The 20,128-nt window shown below is 41.0% G+C and overlaps 1 protein-coding gene and 1 long non-coding RNA gene across 2 annotated transcripts in view; one reads left to right on the top strand and one right to left on the bottom strand.

Annotated features, from left to right (window-relative positions):
* The window catches only part of LOC307034871 (seizure protein 6 homolog), a 361,762-nt gene that overhangs the window by 66,303 nt on the left and 275,331 nt on the right, over positions 1 to 20,128 (top strand). The window lies entirely within an intron of this gene.
* Positions 13,785 to 18,044, bottom strand: LOC307036110. The gene is made up of 3 exons (XR_013807281.1): positions 17,072 to 18,044; positions 16,606 to 16,722; positions 13,785 to 16,277 (listed from the first exon to the last, which is right to left on the bottom strand). It is a non-coding gene; the product is annotated as an uncharacterized lncRNA (long non-coding RNA).

The raw sequence follows: 20,128 nt of genomic DNA, 5'->3' as shown, positions 1-20,128 counted from the left end.
TAGCAAGCATAATCCTATATGAGCTCATGTAGACAGGTTCAATATGCCATCAGTAGAGATATAAAACAACTGATCCTTTTGATTTATATAGTCATCTCAAACAAGAATATGTCAAACATAAAAAACAAAGATATGGGTGTTTTGATTGTGTTAAATGTTAGATTTATAACCCAAGCCCCAACCCACACACAAGCTACGTTTAAAACAAATTGAAAGAATTTTTTGCCTGACACACTGGAGAGGAGGTGGGGCTCACTTCAATGTAAATACATACACGGCTGAAGCAGAGGGTCTACTGGCTTGATTGCACCCTTGGCCAAGAGGATGGATAACTCTTGGGCCAGAGCTAAGGCCTTCGCCGGATCGCTGACAACTGTCATTTGACCCGGCCGAAGGCTAGGGGCCGGAACTGCAATTCGTACCCCTGGGTTAAGGTGGAAATCCCCCAAGGTTCGGAAGTACAGGCAGCCCAGTAACTGAGCTGCTGCTGGGAAAAGCAGCCGACGACCGGCCCCAAGACTTCAGGGCCTAGCCCCCCGGCTCTGAGGCACGAAGCTGCCTTGAAGGCCGGCAGCCGGGGCACTAAAGCCATCGGCAGGCGGTTGAGTGGGCCGTTGGGACTTCCGCAGACCACCACTGTAAGCTGGTGACTGAGTGCGGCTGCTAGAGGGGCCCCTGGGCCTGCTGGGAGTGGGCACAGGCCTCTGAAGACCAGAGAGCTGCTACCTGGTCTGCCTAGCTTATGCAGCACGCTCCAGTGCCTCCAAGGAAGCTGCCCCAAACAGCTCCCCTGGCTTGACTGGCACAATACGGAGGACATGTCTCTGACAGTGGTGGCTGAGCAAGCCAAACCTGGCGACGAGTCTCCACCAATAAGGACATAACTCGTCCCAATTCCCGAGACATTAGGGCAACGGCTTGCAGTGATGCATCACTGAGGCCCAGCAAAGACGGCTCAGCCGGAGCCAGCTGCAGAGGTAGAGATCAGATGAGAGAGGGAGTTCCCGATGCGACCCATGCGTGCCGCTGCGTCGTAGGCTTTACGGAGCAGTTCGTCTGTGACCCTGCACTGAGGGACGAGGGCAACTGGCATCAGGCCTTGGAGCCTCATCAGGAGCCAGAATCAGGGAGGCGCTACATGAATAATAATAATAATAATAATATATTTAATTTGTTAGCGCTTTTACAGGTGCTCAAAGACGCTTTACAGATAATAGTGAAGAGAAAAGAAAAGAGAAGAAAGGAACAACAAATAAATATATAGTTAAAGTTAGAGTCAAATAATATAGTTTTTTGAAGGTGGTGAGGTCGGTGTCATGTCTAAGAAACTTATAGTGAAAGTTTATTCTTTATGTTAGTTTTTTCATGTCCCTTTGTCCTGTTCTTTATGTTTATTCCCTTAATTAATTCTCCATCTCATTTCAGGCCTCCACGCTCCCCGCCCCCTGCTGTCTCCTGCGTCCTTCATTATTTTCCCCGCCCTGATTGTTTCCACCTGTGTCCCCTTTACCTGTGTATATGGTGTTAGCTCCCTCCTGTTCATTGTCAGTTCGTTGTCTCTCTATGACCTACGTTCCTGCTTAACTCACGGACTTCTAACAGATCTATGTTATTGATCACTGTTCTAGTTTTCCTCGAATGAGTGTTTTGTTTTCCTTGTTTTCATTACTGTGCAAATTCCAGTAAAGTCTTTATTTTGAAACACTATCCGAGTCTGAGTTTTGAGTCGTGCAATTGAGTTCATGCCTCAGAGTTCACTCCTTGACAGTCGGTGCAGTCTCTGATGGGTTGTGGGAGTGAGTTCCAGAGGGAGGGGGCAGCAACGGAGAAGGCTCTGTCCCCCCTGGTCCGGTGATTGGTGCGGGTGGGGATGGATAGGAGGTTGGCTTCTGATGAGCGGAGTTAGCGGGAAGGGGTGTGGTGGTGCAGCATGTCTATGAGGTAGGGGGGGGGCCTGATTGTTGAGGGCTTTGTGAGTAATGAGGAGGACTTTGAAGTGGATTCTTTGACGGACGGGGAGCCAGTGGAGGTTCTGGAGGATGGGAGTGATGTGGTCTCGGGAGCGGGTGTGGGTGAGGAGGCGGGCAGCAGAGTTCTGGATATGTTGGAGTTTATTGAGGAGGTTGGATGGTATAACATAGAGCAGGGATCACCAACTACATTTGTCCAAGGGCCAAAATATCCAATAGACACTTTTGCGGGCCAGCAATTTTTGAAAGTAATCAGAATACAGTTACTGTTACGTGTCTTAAAAACGTATCCAGATTACTTTTAGAATGCTTTCTTTTTCCATCACAGATGGGTATGTTTTGGTGTACAGGAGACACTTATGTTACTGTTTTAATGGCTTATCAAGAACACAAACACAACATCTTGGTGTCATTCTGGAAAGCTCTCTCATCTGCACCCCACATAAAAAACATCACCCGGACTGCATTCTTTGTACTGTCTTAAAACCTTTCCTTGGAATATGTTATGAATAGTAAGGTGTCCTTCTTTGAAAGGCGCCCCTAAATAGAATGAATTATCATTATTATGTATTATCTGAAATGATGTAATAACTTTTAAAACTATTTCCACTCATTTGCCCCATGCATTCAGCAGCAGCATGCCATTCACTTTTATGTTATCCCGTTATGAAATGTCATAATTTCGACAATAAATAAATGCTACATAAACGTTATCTTGCACATTTTATCAAACCATCTCCGTTTCTAACTTTCAATATATTTTAAAAGGGATCTCTCTCTCATTTGCGTGTTGGGGCGGGGCCTCACAGACACCATCTCTCTCGCTCACAGACATGCTGCAGCGCTGTGCAGTGTGCACACAGTTCTGCCGGTAATGAATATTACATTTTGTGAGGAAACTTTTTCACCAATAATTCCAATAAGTATTCCAAAATGTATTCACTTCAGGTTTACGAAAGTAACTGTAATAAGATTACTCGTTTTTCAAATGTAATGCCAGCTGAATACAGTTAGCCTACCTGATTTTTGTATTCTGATTACGTAACGTCGTTACATATATTCCGTTATAACCCAACCCTGCTTCTAGGCTACTGTCCCGCAGCTCCAGCCTCTCTGTTGGACTCTGTCGCATCGGGGCTGCTGCTGTGGTGCCGAGCGCATTAACCAGGCTCTTCACAACGAAGGATCACTTCTTCTTCAAGGCAGAGAAGGTTTCGCAGTACGCAGTCTACTGACCCGCAGCTGCTGCCTCTCTGTTGGACTCCGGTACTGCACCTTACTCACGAGACGTTGTAAAAAAAGGGTGGGGGGCAAACGCAGTAACCACTCCGCCAACGCCACAGTCACCCCCGTCGTGCGGGCCGGATGAGAATGTCTGGCGGGCCGGATGTGGCCCGCGGGCCGCCAGTTGGTGGTCACTGCCATAGAGGATGCTATTGCAGTGGTCGAGTCCTGAAGTGATGAATGCATGAGTCAGGGTTTCAGCAGCAGAGGAGGAGAGTGATGGGCGGAGACGGGCAATGAATGAGCCATTATGTAGGTAGCCAGATGCAGCGTAGCCTGGAGCGGGTGCAAGAACACCAACCCAGTCTCACGGCATTTCGTGTTGTAGTCACAAAATGTAATCTATTGATTCGTGTTCACCAACACGATTTTCCCCTTTTTTTCGTGTCACACAGAACGATTTTAAAAGCAATGTATTGCTATTGGTAGTGTGTTTCGTGCCTGCACCTCGTCTTGTCCGGTCGGGTCTTGGAGGACCAGAAGCTGTGGGGTTCATAAAAACATGTTCTTACTCAATATCAATCCACAATTATTGCTTTTATTTTAAATCATATAATGTCTGACTTTTTTTTGCCGTCCATGAGGAAAAGAAATGGGGCTCAGAGCCTCAGAATACTGAAAACTGTATTTTTTCAATCTTTTTTTCCTTCAAACTTGTTATCCTTTTCTAAATAACACACTGTTATTTACTCAACAATAAACACACAATTATCCTTGTTTTTATTTCTTCGTTTCATTCTATAATCTTGGGCTTTTTAACCATTCGTCAGGAACTCAATTTCAAAATAAAGTCACCGGAAACAGGCGTAGGCCTATATGGGACATTTTCCAGCATCATTGCGATACACACCCACCGACCCAAATCCTCAGCTTGAAGCTTAGTGATTGGATGTTTTAGCCGCAATGCACGTTGGGATATGGTGTCCATGCGATATGAAATCTGCAAAAAATTCTGAGTTTAGGATGGCCGAAGACACTACACTACCCATAATCCTCAACTATCGTTTGGGACTACAGTCCTTTTGCTTGACAAACCCTGTGATTAATCTTCAAGCTCTGGGATGTTGGAGTGGCAGTGTGCCAAGGTTACGCCGAGCGTCAAACAGCTCTTTGAAATGGAACGAAACCACGGCAGACTATCCAAAACTGCACTCGAACGGGACCAGCCCCCAGAACTACACATGCTGGCTATTGTGTTTCGCAAAATGTTCTATGGGACGTCTCTACTTGGAACGTTTTCGTTTTTCCCACAATTAGAAGTTGCCAGTATTAAACACATTTGTGTTATCAAATTTAAAAAATATAATTAATAAATGGGTGAAAATTGCTTGCGTCCATAATGGGCAGCATTAATATATACCCACATTACAGTTCATTGTTACTTTGTAATATAGGGGTGCAACAACTAATCGACTTAATCGATTACCAAATTAGTTGCCAACTAATTCAGTCGTCGATTCTTTGGTGACGTCATCACATGTGTTTTACGCGCCGTTAAGCTCCAACGTTATTGGTCTTTTTATCAGTACTGGAGACGTTTTAAAAATATATGTCATGTATTATTGCTACAAAAACATTATATCGGAGTCTTAGTGTTGCCAACTCGTTTCTAACATGCAAAAAGACAAACAAATGCGTCTATGATGTATTTTCGACGAGATGTCTCTCCCCCATATGTGTGCGAGGGGGCGGGGCAGTTTACACACACGCAGCTGCTATATGCATGCAACACACGGCGGGGATGGCGGAGAGAACGCGCTCCGAGGTGTGGTTAAATGTTACCCGTCTTGAGGTGGACAATGCTCGTTGCCAAAAGTACAATAAGAGTTTAGCATGTAAGGGCGGTAACACGAGCAATTTGTCTAAACATTTTGCAAAAGTGCACCACATTCAGACGGAGGAATGCACCGGGTTCGACTGTCTTTCTAGTAGCTCTGTAGCCCCATCCACGAGTAACGTTTCCTCGTCAGGTGTTATGTATGCTAGCAGCAACACACAGAGTTAACTAAATTATACAAACATGGGTTAATGATTAGAGGTAACTGAGTTATTTATTTTGTTAAAGTTTCAGCTATTCTGTTTACAGTTCTGTCATCACATTATTTAATAAGATTTGTTAAAACACTGTTGTTTCTTTCGATGTGAAATATTATTTATTTACTTTAAATAAAAAGCAGTGTTAATTTTGTTCAAAATGTATTTAGTTAATTTAATAATATATGTATTTTTGAATCAAGTATTCATCTTTATTGTCTTCATTGTTAGTTTCCACATGCCTAAAACAACCTCAAGCTAAATCTAAAAGTTGATGGCTAAATAAGAGCGTTTCAGAAATTGTGCAAGGCATACAGTAATAGTCCGAATAGTCGATTAATCGTTTCATTAATCGATAGATTCATCGATTATCAAACTAGTCGTTTGTTGCAGCCCTACTTTGTAATTCTACTCCACTACAATTCAGAGGTTAACCTGGTATTTTTACTCCACTACATTTATTTGAGTTACTTTGCAGATTCTGATTAATGATGTGAAATATAAACAACCCTTAACTCAGACTTTAGTTACACCTGAGTAAAATTCAGGGAAGGTGATTGTCAAGTGCCAACAATCAGGAGAGATATTTGATAGTTGGTTCTTGAGAAGACTAAATATTTATCTGCAGATCTCTATAAAGTATATTCATTACTCCTTATTCTCTACTAATAGTTAATTAAAGACTGTATATAATGGTTATTTTGCACATCCCTTTCAAGATTTCAAGATTTTCAAAGGTGTATTGACATATCATATACACAACTACGTTGAAGTTATGCAATGAATGAAAAACTTGGGTTGCAGGTTCCTCAACAGTGCATTACAAGACATCTATCAATATTAGGGGTGTAACGGTTCACAAACATTTCGGTTCGGTACGTACCTCGGTTTTTAGGTCACGGTTTGGTTCGGTACGTTTCCGGTACAGCAGAAAAGATTATCACAAAACATAAAACTTTTTTTTTTCTTTTTTTAATTATTATTAGACTGTGAATATTCACTCAAATAAATACATAATAAAATAAACATTAAGGTGCTGTACTCGTACCTAAGCAGCCAGTTTGACATTATGACTTGCTTGTCATTGTATTTTCATGTTTTTTTTAAGAAAAAATAACTTGTCCACATTGCTTGCCGAAAGGACAGATCTGCTGGCACTAACAATGTCTCCTGCTGTGGAGAACACCCTCTCACTAGGGACAGAGGTAGCAGATACAGCCAGGTAGCGCTTTGCTAACATGACAACATAAGGATATTTGGCGTTTGTAATAGCTTTGGCTCGGTCTAAACTTTTTGCGAGTGGTGGAGGCTTAAATGCTAGTGGGAGTTGGGTTGGCACTTCAGTCTTTTGGTACCGGTGATATTCACGTTCGGGTGATGCCTTTTCAAATGAGTGTGCAAGTTTGATGTATTGCCAGCCGCGTAACCAATTTTAGTTGAACAATGCAGACAAACAGCTTTGGTTCGGTCCACCTGTCTTTGTCCGTCATCCATGTACGTAACTGCGAAACCAAAATGTTCCCAAACCGGAGACTTCAATTATGCTGGAGGATTTTGAGCTCAACTCTATCTGCGTTCGCCATTTCGACAGTTCCCCAAATTACTGACTACATTTGAACGCATCCCTGTGACCAGCTCTCATAATATACCTCTCGTCCAATGAAATGACTTGCTCGCTCTATGACGCGTTGAACACAATGTGAGCAAATTACTCTGAATGCTGCGACGCAGCACCTGAGATTAATTCCAAAAAGTTGTTCACGTTCTCAATTTTTTACGTTTAACGTTATATTCGTTCGGTACACTTCGGTACACATGTGTACCGAACCGAAGGGCCCGTACCGAATAATTTCGGTACGTGTACCGTTACACCCCTAATCAATATGTGTGTATACCTCCACCATTAAACTTTCATATTCCGCAAATGTCTTATACTATCTACATACATCTTATGAGTATAATTCATATGTATAATATCAGTTAAAATAAGTGCTTCAAAGCAATATAGACGTTAAGTACTTTGTCAGGCTAAATATGTATCTGTAGATACCCCCAAAGCTTTTTTCTTATTTAAAAGAAGACTTTAACCTAAAGTATTATTTAATGTTTACATAAAAGTGAATTTGTTTTTCTGTTTTGCACATCCTCCTATTAATATCTTTGTACATCCGGCACTAAACTGTTTTAGTGTAGAGATCACTTACAGTATCTTCTTGACTTTTTATATTCTATATTTCTATCATTGACCTTCTACTTTCCCCCTATTTTGGATGTACTCTTAATATTATTTTCATCAAATATAACATGTTAAAAAATAATAATTCAATAACGTGCTTTAACCACTAGGCGGTGCACACAAGGTACACACAGCATACAATGACATAATAACTTTGTATTATTAGTGTAGGACACTTATGTATGTATAACATCTGAAGATGTGTAGTTTTATTCATGTTTTCACATAATCTTACAGGATATTGCTATATTATTTCACATGTTTTACTTAATATCTGATTTGTAAAACATCACAGACACAAAGGTATATCAGTCATTTAATGGTAAGCTATTGAAATTGTGATTCCATAGATGTGTCTCCCATCACCCAAAACCCTTGACTATTCTTTCAACTCAGTATTTACATTCTTATATTCAAAGGAAATCAGTAATATCTTTAAAAACTACAAGTCCCTGTCTATCAACTGTGCACTGCTCCATATCTACCAATTGGATCAAATATAAAATTCAGCCAAATGAATGTTGATACTGTAAGGAGACGTATTGTGTGAAGAGAAATTGAAGATGTTGTTTAATTGCTGATATATTTATGGTGGCAGTTCTTCCAGTTTGTCGAGAAGTCTTCTAATCAATCAATCAATCAATCAATCAATCAATCAATGTTTATTTATATAGCCCAATATCACAAATGTTACATTTGTCTCAGTGGACTTCACGGTTTGTACAGAATATCAGTATGACAATACGACACCCTCTGTCCTTAGACCCTCACATCGTACAAGGAAAAACTTCCAGAGAAAACCCACAGTTTAAAGGGAAAAATGGGAGCAACCTCAGGGAGAGCAACAGAGGAGGGATCCCTCTCCCAGGACGGACAGACGTGCAATAGATGCCGTGTATAAATTGAAAAGATAATACATTTGCAACATAGGTAGTCCAAATGTTTGGAAATGCATGTGTGTATAATAGGAAGATGAATCCACGAGTATATCCATCCAGGACTTATGATCCAGGACCACAGCCAAGACTCAAGATCCAGGACTCGCAATCCATGACACAGGACCGCAGGATCATCCATGACTCCGGATCCCGGCGTATATAGACACCAAAAAGAAAGAAATTTGGGGAAGCTGGGTTAATCGGAACATGAGAGTACACAGGTATAGACAGAGAGAAGGAAGAAGTAAGATGTCCCCCGACAAACTACGCCTATATCAGCAAAACTAGGGGCTGAATCTAATCAGCCCTAACTATAAGCTTTATCAAAAAGGAAGGTCTTAAGCGCACTCTTAAAAACGGATAGGGTGTCTGCCGTCCGAACACAAACTGGAAGCTGATTCCACAAAAGTGGAGCTTGATAAGAAAAGGCTCTGGCTCCCATTGTACTTTTAGAGACTCTAGGAACAACCAACAACCCTGCATTCTTGGAACGCAATGCCCTAGTAGGACAGTAGGGTATAATGAGTTATTTAAGGTAAGATGACGCCTGCCCATTAAGGGCTTTGTAGGCGAGAAGAAGAATTTTAAATTCTATCCTGTGTTCTATAGGGAGCCAGTGTAAGGCAGCCAGAACAGGAGTAATGTGGTCCCTTTTCCTAACTCTGGTTAGTACATGAGCTGCAGCATTTTGAATCAGCTGAAGCGACTTGACTGACTTCTTGGTACACCCTGATAATAAAGAGTTACAATAATCCAGCCTTGAAGTAACAAATGCATGGACTAGTTTCTCTGCATCGTTTTGAGGCAAGATATGCCTGATTTTTGCAATGTTACGTAGATGGAAGTAGGCGGTCCTTGAAATTGATTTTATGTGGGTGTTAAAGGATAAATCCTGATCAAATATAACACCAAGATTCCTTACAGTCTCACTGGAGGCCAAATTAATGCCATCCATAGTTAGTATATCTTTAGATAATTTGTTTCGTAGATTCTTCGGGCCAAGTACAATAACTTCAGTTTTGGTCGTGTTGAACATCAAAAAATATAAGGTCATCCACGTTTTTAAGTCCTTGAGGCAGTCTTGAATTTTATTTAGATGATTAATTTCATCAGGCTTGATTGATAAATATAGTTGAGTATCATCCGCATAACAATGAAAGTTTACAGAATGATTCCTTATAATATTGCCTAACGGAAGCATATATAGGGTGAAGAAAATAGGTCCAAGCACTGAGCCCTGTGGCACTCCATGGCTAACTTTGGTTTGCATGGAAGATTCATCGTTGACACGTACAAACTGAGAGCGTTCAGATAGATAGGACCTAAACCAGCCTAAAGCAGTTCCCTGTATGCCAACTAAGTGCTCTAGTCTTTGCAATAGGATATCATGGTTGATAGTATCAAATGCAGCACTAAGATCGAGCAAGACAAGAATAGAGACAAGTCCCTTGTCAGAGGCTATTAGAATGTCATTTGTGACTTTAACCAGAGCTGTCTCTGTGCTATGTTGTGTTCTAAAGCCAGACTGAAAATCTTCAAATAAATCATAGTTTTTTAAGTAATCACACAGCTGTTTTGCGACTGCTTTCTCAAGAATTTTTGAGAGGAACGGTAGATTAGAAATAGGTCTATAGTTGGCTAAAACCTCTGGATCGAGGTTGTGCTTTTTAAGAAGCGGTTTTATTACTGCTACTTTGAATGATTGTGGAACATAGCCTGATAATAAAGACATATTCATAATATTTAATAAAGAAGTGCTAATTAATGGAAAAACTTTTTTTAACAGCTTAGTTGGAATCGGGTCTAAGATACACGTTGATGGTTTAGAAGAGAGAATCATTGAATTTAATTGTTCAAGGTTTATGGCTGAAAAGCATTCTAGTTTACTATCTAGTGTAATATTAGAACTTACGTTTCCGCGAGCTGTTGATAACACTATACTGGTCAAAGGCAAGAGGTCATTGATTTTGTTTCTAAGAGTAACAATTTTATCGTTAAAAAAGCACATAAAATCATTACTACTGAGTGCTATGGGAATAGAAGGCTCAGTCGAGCTGTGGCTCTCTGTCAGCCTGGCTACAGTGCTGAAAAGAAATCTTGCATTATTCTTATTCTCATCTATTAATGAAGAGTAGTAGGCTGCTCTCGCTTTACGCAGTGCTTTCTTATATTCATTGAGAGTAATATGCCATTAAACGAGATTCTTCAAGTTTAGTGGAACGCCATATCCTTTCAAGTTGTCTCGACTGCAGGGCTCTATAAATAAATAACTACGGCAGATATGTAATATTTAATGCAGCCGAACCGTGTATTACAATGCTGTTATTTGATGACTTCCAAAGAGAAAAGCAAGCACACTCGGAATAAATTATTATTTTGTATTTTTTATTTGTTTTTCGGATTTCACATCGCATAAACACCATATCAAAAAGTGCATTGCGGCTAAACAACCCAATCACCGAGCTTCAACCATATCTGAGGATCTTGGGTAATCAGTTCAGTGGGTGTGTATCTGTTTCCGGTTATTTTATTTTGAAATTCAGTTCCTGAGGAACGGCAAAAAAGCCAGAGATTATAGAATCAAACAAATACATAAAAACAAGGATAATTGTGTGTTATTGTTGAGTAAATAACAGTGTGTTATTTAGAAAAGAATAACAAATTAGAAGTAAAAAAAGATTTAAAAAATACAGATTTCAGTACTCTGAAAAACAATAATCGTGGCCTGATATTGAGTAAGATTATGAACCCCACAGCTTCCGGTCTTCGAAGACCCGACCGGACAAAAAGACGTGGTGCAGGCACGAAACACACTACCAATAGAAATACATTGCTTTTCAAATTGTTCTGTGTGACACGAAAAAAACGGGAAAATCATGTTGGTGAGCACGAATCAATAGATTAAATGTTGTGACTATAACACGAAATGCTGTGAGACTGGGTTGAGAGCACAGCCTTCACCAGTTACCTGCTGAACGGAAAGAGTAGAGCACTGCTACTAATCACAGAACACAAAGAGGGATGTAAATGTCCTACACCCAAGTTACCAGCAGCGGGAGCGGGAGTGAGAGCACTGCCGTCACCTGGCTGAATTTGATAAAGAAGCTTAACAGGACAGCTTAGCCAGACGGCTGCTGCTAACAATCAAGCAACACGTTACCAGGAGCGGGAGCGAAAACACAGACTTCACCAGTTACCTGCTGAACGGAACTGAGTAGCCTGAACACTGTTACTAATCACAGAACACAAAGGGGGATGCAAACATAAATGTGCTACATCCACGTTACCAGCAGTGGGAGCGGGAGCGAGAGCACTGCCTTCACCAGCTGAGTTAAATAATGAAGCTTAACCGAACATGCAAGATGTTAGCCAAGCGGCTGCTGCTAACAATAAAAGCAATGCTCTACCGGGAGCGGGAGCGCTGTTTCACCAGCAGAGTTAAATAATGAAGCTTAAAGGGAGGCTCCAGTCATTAGATAGTTAATAAAAACTTCAGTATTTAGTGAAACATTATGTTTAAACCATACCCTGAAGAAATCAGCGATATTCCCCAGTAAATAATGATTTTATAGCTCTTTTTTATCAAAACCTGTATATTCCGTCAAGCAGCTGCCATTTTGGCCATTTTCAGTAGTCACATGATCCGAAAAACTAGGTCGTGACGTCATCTTTGCGTTCACTTTGTAAACACGACAGCTCATTCGACGAAAACATGGCGAAGTATTTGAGTTCGGACTCGTCAGCCGAGGAAGAAGTTTTGAGCAATGTGAAGAGATTGGATGGGGGAATTCAGCCATACAGGTTCAAGCCAAGTGGCCAAAACCGTCAGGAATCCAGGGACAGTGACGATGAGGATGAACAGCACGGTGATCTTGCTGGAGACGATCCCTTTACTCGTGCAATTGATTTCGGGGGGCGAGTAGGAAGACCTGTACATGAATGGTGTACTTGCGATCGGTGTGTAGCCATGGACAATCCTCTTATGAACATATGTTGCCATGAGCTTGAAGAGCTTCAAAATAAACCGTTCACAGAAGACTTGGATTGCATATGTTTACACAGGGAATTCGACAATGTGGTGTTAGAAAAAGCTGTATTGAGAACAGCACTGGTTGCCATGAAGGATGTGAAACACACCTCTTTGGTTGAACCAATAAATGAAAGGTGGTTAAATTTGACGTGTACAGCCCTTTCTTCTTAGCATTATATACTTTACAATTATTATTATTATTATTAATGGACATATCAACTAAAGCCATTTTATTTGGTTAGGAAGTTCTGGATTAAAGATTGAATTGACTTTATCAAAAGTTTTATAATGAAGTTTACATTCTAGGAGGAAATGATTTTCCTCCTCAATCTCATGGCAATGTTTGCACAACCTGTCATTTACAGGAATATTTGTGTATCGACCATATTCAATAAGAAGTTTATGGTTATTAATTCTAAAGCGTGTCAAATGGATTCTGTCTACAATTGCATGGCAAGGTCATGAAGGACAATGACAGATAATTTTCAAAACCAAAACTTTACTAAGTATAGCCATGATAAAAGAAATCAAAAAGCATATCTACAGAATGCACTCTTTATAGAACAATGTAGGCTAGGAGTCCTAACACAGGACTGCCCACATTTGAGTTCAGCTTGGAGTGAGATTTCTTTTTGGTGAACCGAAAAAAGAAACGTTCATGTGTACAGTGTTACAAATGTATTGAACATGTACAGGGTTTCCCATTAATGTACCGGGCGCGACAGTGTAATACGCACATACACAGTGTACCCGCAACTCTGAATTGTGAGAGAAACTAGAGTAAACAACATGAACAAAGCACATACGTCAATTTGTCCTCGACACCAAACACATAGTTCACGTCACTTCCGGTAAAATAAGTAATGTGACTCGTCAAAATGTCGCCGCCCACAGGGTTGATGTTATTTCGGTAATTAATCAGCTTAAAATCACTGATAACGTCATCGGATTAAAAAAAGACTGGCAGAGACTGGTCTGTTTTATCGGATGATAATTATTTAAAAATGCGTGTCATGAGGATTCCCTCCCTTTAAGGCGAGACACCCCAGGTGAATAGGGAAATTTGTAAAGTTTCAGCTAGAAATTTCTCAAGTTAATTACTTACAATAAGGCAAATTTTTTTTGTATTACAAGTTTTCTGAAATAGCATGTTTAAATATGCAAATTAGCCATTATCTCATTAAATATGTGCATATTTTAACACCCTTCAGGAATCGAAATCTGGATAAAGCCAGGTTCAAAATTCTTGTTTATTTTTGTAGTCATAGTATCTAAGACTTTTACAGAAGGGATATTGGATATCTCTTTTTATCACTCCATAAATCAGAAAATACTGTCAACAGCCCTAAAATATAAAAAAAAAATTCGCCATGTTTTTAGGTATACAATATTGTATAATTCAGGCTCTGAATGATATATGAACAATATTGATAGGAATATAACTGGAAGGTTCGGTGTATCTACGTGCTACTGAAGTTGAAATTTCGAACTCAGAGTAGGAGAAAAAACTCATTTGGAGAAAACGACCTTTAAAGATTGCAGTGTGGCGCTAGCTAAACCCTCCTGTTCTTTGGATGACAGCTTGCGTCATGACAGTATTTCATGTTTAGGGTCATTTCTTTGTTGTATAACCTTGCTTCGTGCAAGTGACAATTGTTGTCGTCTTCTCTGTAAACGTTATTTTCACCGTTCTTTTGCCATTTTGAGATTTACATTTCTAGCGGAAAGCTAACCAGGAAGTGTTTTAGCACACCACGTGACGCATCTGAACGAATCACGTTGTCAGAAATTGACACCAGCCAATGAGATTTTGTTTCTTGGTTTAAGACCCCTTTGTACTTTCACGATTGGTTGCTGATACAAAGGAAACGACCATATTTGGATCCGATGAGATTGTGCAGGAGAGACACAGATTTCCAACGATATCTCTGTTGACATCTTGCACACAGCGGTCGCGGCACTTTATGTTACGTTAGAAAGCTAACTTTTGGTGAATTTAGGAGAAATCTACTGACGCAAATAAACAAACTATAGTAAAATAAACTCTTAAATGTGTATTTTGTACGTTTTCCTTGCAAAAGCCTGAAAGAAAACATGTTATAGAATCAAAATAGCACAAAATCTCAAAATTGACCAGTGCTTGAAAAACGATGTGCTGTTCCAAACCAACGAACATGCAAGATGTTAGCCAAGCGGCTGCTGCTAACAATCAAACTAAAAGTTACCCGGAGCGGGAGCGACAGCGCTGCCTTCAATCAATCAATCAATCAATCAATGTTTATTTATATAGCACAATATCACAAATGTTACATTTGTCTCAGTGGACTTCACAGTTTGTACGGAATATCAGTATGACAATACGACACCCTCTGTCCTTAGACCCTCACATCGTACAAGGAAAAACTTCGGGAGAAAGGGGAAAATGAGAGAAACCTCAGGGAGAGCAACAGAGGAGGGATCCCTCTCCCAGGACGGACGTGCAATAGATGCCGTGTGTAAATTGAAAAGATAAGACATTTGCAACATAGGTAGACCTTCACCGGCTGAGTTAAATAATGAAGCTTAACAGAACATGTAAGATGTTAGCCAGCAAGTCCAAGTCAAATAACACAATGTTAAGACCAGATAATAAGCTTCTTAAGAAGAAAACAGCACGGCATAGAACCGTAGTTACAGTAGTAACCATGGTCAGTGCTTAAAAGTGTCAGCCAAACGGCAGCACACTAAAAATAATATAATAATAATATTGGGAGGGATGAAACCCTCTGTAATGGCCACACATGCAGAGCACATAGCACACACAGTGAAGATTGTTCTCTGCATTTAACCCATCCTAGTGCTAGGAGCAGTAACTAACAACGATATAGTTTTTTGTATTTGTTTTACCTTTAATAACCAGGATAGGTCTCATTGAGATTAAAAATCTCTTTTTCAAGAGAGTCCTGGCCCAAGAATGGTAACAGCACAGTTTCAGACAGTTTTACAGTTACAGACAATTAAAAAAAAACACAATCACAACAGTCATACACCAAGTTTAGCCAAAGCATTTACAGACACAGCGGCCTGCTTCAAGGTCAGTTAAAGTTGCTGCTTAGTTAGGCTGAGCCACGCTACTGCTAACTAAATTAAACGAGAAACGCAGCTAAAGCTGGAAACTCAAAATGCTAATGATAGCTCAGGCACAACGCTGCCAAAATCAGCTATGCAAAAAAGTTCACAATAGCAGTGGTGTAGTCTACTTTTTTGTAGTGGGTATACTGTAATAATTGTATTCATCCATCCTAGAGCGACGCATCGCGGAGCGACATCTGTCTCGAAGCAGCACCTCATGAACACCATCACACTTACTAATGCATAGACTAGTCTTGAGACTGGTTATGTGTTATCAACATGTCAATGTATTATAAGCATTTTATAAGTGACTTTTAACTGCCAGTGAAATTAACAATAAAAAAATAAAAGAATGAACAATGATGGAAAAAGCCCACTTATCTTCTAGGGTTGAACAATTAATCGACTTTTTTATCAAAATCTCAATATGGCCTACTGCAAACACAGTCTCTGACACAGCTCTCACCAAATTTCCAACTAAATCCTGTCCACCCTTCTCCGTGAGCTCCTGGGCTATTTTGTGTGCTCTGGACGGTTCATGTCGTCTAATCTTGTTTCTCAAAGAGGCCAAAGATGTTGATCTGCTTGAATCTGAGGACTGGATCTTAAAGTGCACCCACTCCTCAGACATAGACACTCGTTGTTCTGTGAGGACATCTACTGATTTTGTAGCGCTGCAAAGGAAATAAACAAAACCATGACTAATTAGCATAATACAAGTTTTTACCAATAACAACTGCAGAAAAGAGCCAAGATTTACTCAAAAGTATTTAATAAACGGCTTACAATATTTACATTATGGCTAACAAATGCATGAAAAGCAGATAAAAGGAGAAAAATGTTCCACTTTTTCAATAGCTAATTATTTGACAACTACTGATAACTAACATATAGTAATGCAATGGTGCAAATGTTTTAAATGCACTTTTAACATGACCATGAATTAACTCTCATTTGCATAGTCATTGACTTTTTGAATTTCTGTTGTTTAGATCAGCTTACCTTTGCATGTGTGCTGACATTTACCTAACTTTCTGTCCCTCCACCCCAACCAAGGATGCCTATTCTTAAATTCCATAGCCTAACTTTCAGTCCACAAGGCTGGCCAGGAGCTCTCATCTGTGTCCGAAACAAGGAGATAATATAAACATTGTGTTCTGTTTATGACCACACACACACACACACACACACACACACACACACACACACACACACACACACACACACACACACACACACACACACACACACACACACACACACACACACACACACACACACACACACACACACACACACACACACACACACACACACACACACACACACACACACACACACACACACACACACTATCTCGCTCCCTTTCTCTTCCATTGATCCACCACACCAACGTTGATCAAATTAGCTAGCAAGTTAGCTAGTTAGCTACTGTTACGTTAATCATAACCATGCTAATTTCACTTACTGGGTAAATTTGCGGTAGCGCCGGACTCGTTCTCTGTCACCTTTAGGACAGCCGCCTGACCTGGTTCTTCTTCTGTACTGGTAATAGGGGAAAACTTCGGAAAACATTAAAATATTGTCGTCTGTTTTCGTTTCATGTTTGCTTCCTGTTTAGCGCTCCGCGAACTTGAATGATGGAAGGATCAAATTCTGTTAACGTTAGAGAAACGTGGGGTTTGTCAGAGCCGAACAAAGTGTGTTGCTGTTGCTTAGCAACAGGCCAAAGGCGACGGAAGCCCCAGACGTCCAAAAGTATTAACACAGAAGGGGGCGAAAGCGTGAAAGCGAAGTCACAAAATGATGTTGTTACGTATCATCGCTCATTTTTAAGAGGGCATACGGAAATCACTGGCATTTTCTAGTGGGTATACGGCGTATACCAGCGTATCACGTAGACTACACCACTGCACAATAGCACAATGAGAGTACCTTTATGGGAGAGGAAGCGGGAACACTGTTGTCACCAGAAAGTCTAAGCCAAGCAATAAAAAAGACAGCAATCAGGACAACTTAGCTGGGAGAGGGTGCGGGGACACAGCCATCACCAACAAAGTTGACACAAACCTCTGCGCAGCCGGCCACAGCTCCTGGAGGACGAGTCAACAGCCCGCGACTCCAACTGGATCAGTCACGAAGCTGCACGCAGCCAGCTGTATGCAGAGAAATCCCTCAGATCAAAAGTTCAAACCTAACGCTGTAGGCTACAAGAATGTAGCCACGGTACTCTAGCGCAGCGAGAAGATGAAAGGAACAGATCCTCTGACGACACCGGCAGATATAGCCGGTGTCACGTAGGGTCACAGGTGACTTTGTTGGTATTGGTACTCGACCTGCGCATGCGCGCGATGGACATATCCAGTGCTTAAGGCCCAATCCCAAATCACCCCCTCGACCCTACCCCTCCGTGACGGAGTGAACTCCGTCTGTAGCCACACTCGCAGCTGAATGAAGTTCCCTCCATTAAGGGTTAAGGGTATAAATACAGCGGCAAGCTTTGGGACAAACTCCCCTCTCTCCGGCAGAAACAAGAAATGCCGTAAGTAACAACGGTTTCAAATCAGCATCTCTTTTACAAAAAATGTAAATTAATAACTCAAATGAAACTCCAAACATCTTTAATTGTGTTACTTTTTTGTAAAGCTCTTTTAGTTTTAAACCTGATGTTTATAAGCTTCTTAGTTTTTGCAACAGTCTGTAAATATACACAACTTTATAATAAAATGCACACGTTTACCTTTTTCTAGACTAAACACAGGTATGATCCTAAGTTAAAAACATATGAGGCTATCATGAGGTTGCTAACATCGCAATTTATCAGTGGTTGTTTGCTGGAACTACTTGTCAACAGCTTGTTTCCTGACGGACACACACAGCGTGGAGACCGGTCAGGTAGAGACCGGTCTCAAGTCAGCACCGCTGTGGAGGGGGAGTGGGCTTGATAGCCCACTCCCCCTCCACATCGCTCCACACTCGTTGGTTTGGAACAGCACTTAATATGGCGGACCCTCTGCGCGAACACGCAAAGGGAGGGGTAGTGTGTGGGGGTAGGTTGTAGGGGGCGGTTTGGGATTGGGCCTTAAGCACCGCCTCTGGTGATCAGTAGGGACTACATAGAACCTGTAGCGTGGCGTGGGGAAAAAATTAGGGGAAGCCAATACACAAGTTATTGAGCCGTTTCCGCTCTACATCCTGAACTCCTCCCTTCGATGCAATGCACTTCCGTTTTGGCGGACTGGGTTTGTTTTGCTAGCTAGCTCCGTTGTGCCGACAAAGCACTGATATCGCAGAGACAAAGAGGATATAACAATTACAACATGAAGAAAAGTGGTTCGGGAACTACGTGTGCGGTAGTTGGTTGCAATCACTCGAGAAAGCACCTGAACGAGTGGTTAGATAGAGAGTGCTACGACCACAAACCAGCACCCAGCACCCAGCCATGTTGTTCATTAAATACAGATAAACACAACAAATACTGCATGCATTGTATTTTTTAATATTATATATGAATATTTTCATAGTGATGTAATTGTGTGGGCTGCTTTTATATTTTAATTTGTAATACCTGTTAGGATTAAACATGTGATCTTTCTTGTTGAAGCCATTTCTTTAGTTTCCTCTCAACAATTAATTCATTCAGTGTTATTTATGTACAGTATGAGCTTAATATGAATGATGAACTGTGTTAAAAGAAATTGTAGCACTCTAAGGAACATATGAAATGCAATAATGCAATAACAGTGCAATAATGAAATTAAATTACATCAAACTTTATTTTCACTCAAACAGTACAGGCACATATGATATATTGCACAGCATAAAGAGATCATGTAAATTGTGCATTATGTAAACAACAGACAACTGTTGGCTCCTGTGGGCATGACCTAAATAAGGCAGTTTATTTTGGTTTTATGCTGGGCCACGTCGTCATGTTATCCTCCCAGTTTTGCACTGAATTCGGGTGGGGGAGAGTAACGCCATCTCCAGTCAAAGAAGTAGAATCGTGTTCCCAAGCTAGCATCACTGTTAGCATCGAAATCGCTGTGTTTACACCAGTGCCCGTCTGACTGTTTACATCGGTTTACACACCGACAGACGCTGTGCAAAAGACTTCCGGCGGAAATGAAGTGCATTTGTGTAGTGTCATGCCGCTACCCGTGTTTTGGCGCGTAAACTTGTCTATAATACGTCCTTTCTTTTGGGGTGGTGGGGGGGGGGGGGTGTGGTGGTCAATGTAATAACTTAACCAGATGAGTGATTACAGCGCACGGTATCATTTTACACACATTTGTATCACAGATGCAGGACTTACACACGCCTGTTATCTGACCGACAGGTCCGCACGCACTCTCCAGCCGAAACTCTAATAAGCATTCATTCACAAACTAAATCAGGAGACCTTTAACGTTTTACGTCCGGTTCGCTCTTTTGTTCCTCGCTGTACACAGCTCCAGTTTGGGCATTGGCCTGTCATCAGATTGTATTTGTTGTTGCTGCTGCAGCGGAAGTTTAGTACAATTAT

The sequence above is a fragment of the Notothenia rossii genome (genome assembly GCF_949606895.1).
Source record: "Notothenia rossii genome assembly, chromosome: 4".
Lineage (NCBI taxonomy): Eukaryota > Metazoa > Chordata > Actinopteri > Perciformes > Nototheniidae > Notothenia > Notothenia rossii.
Note: the sequence above shows the minus strand (reverse complement) of the source record. Positions and strands in the feature narration are given on the sequence as shown.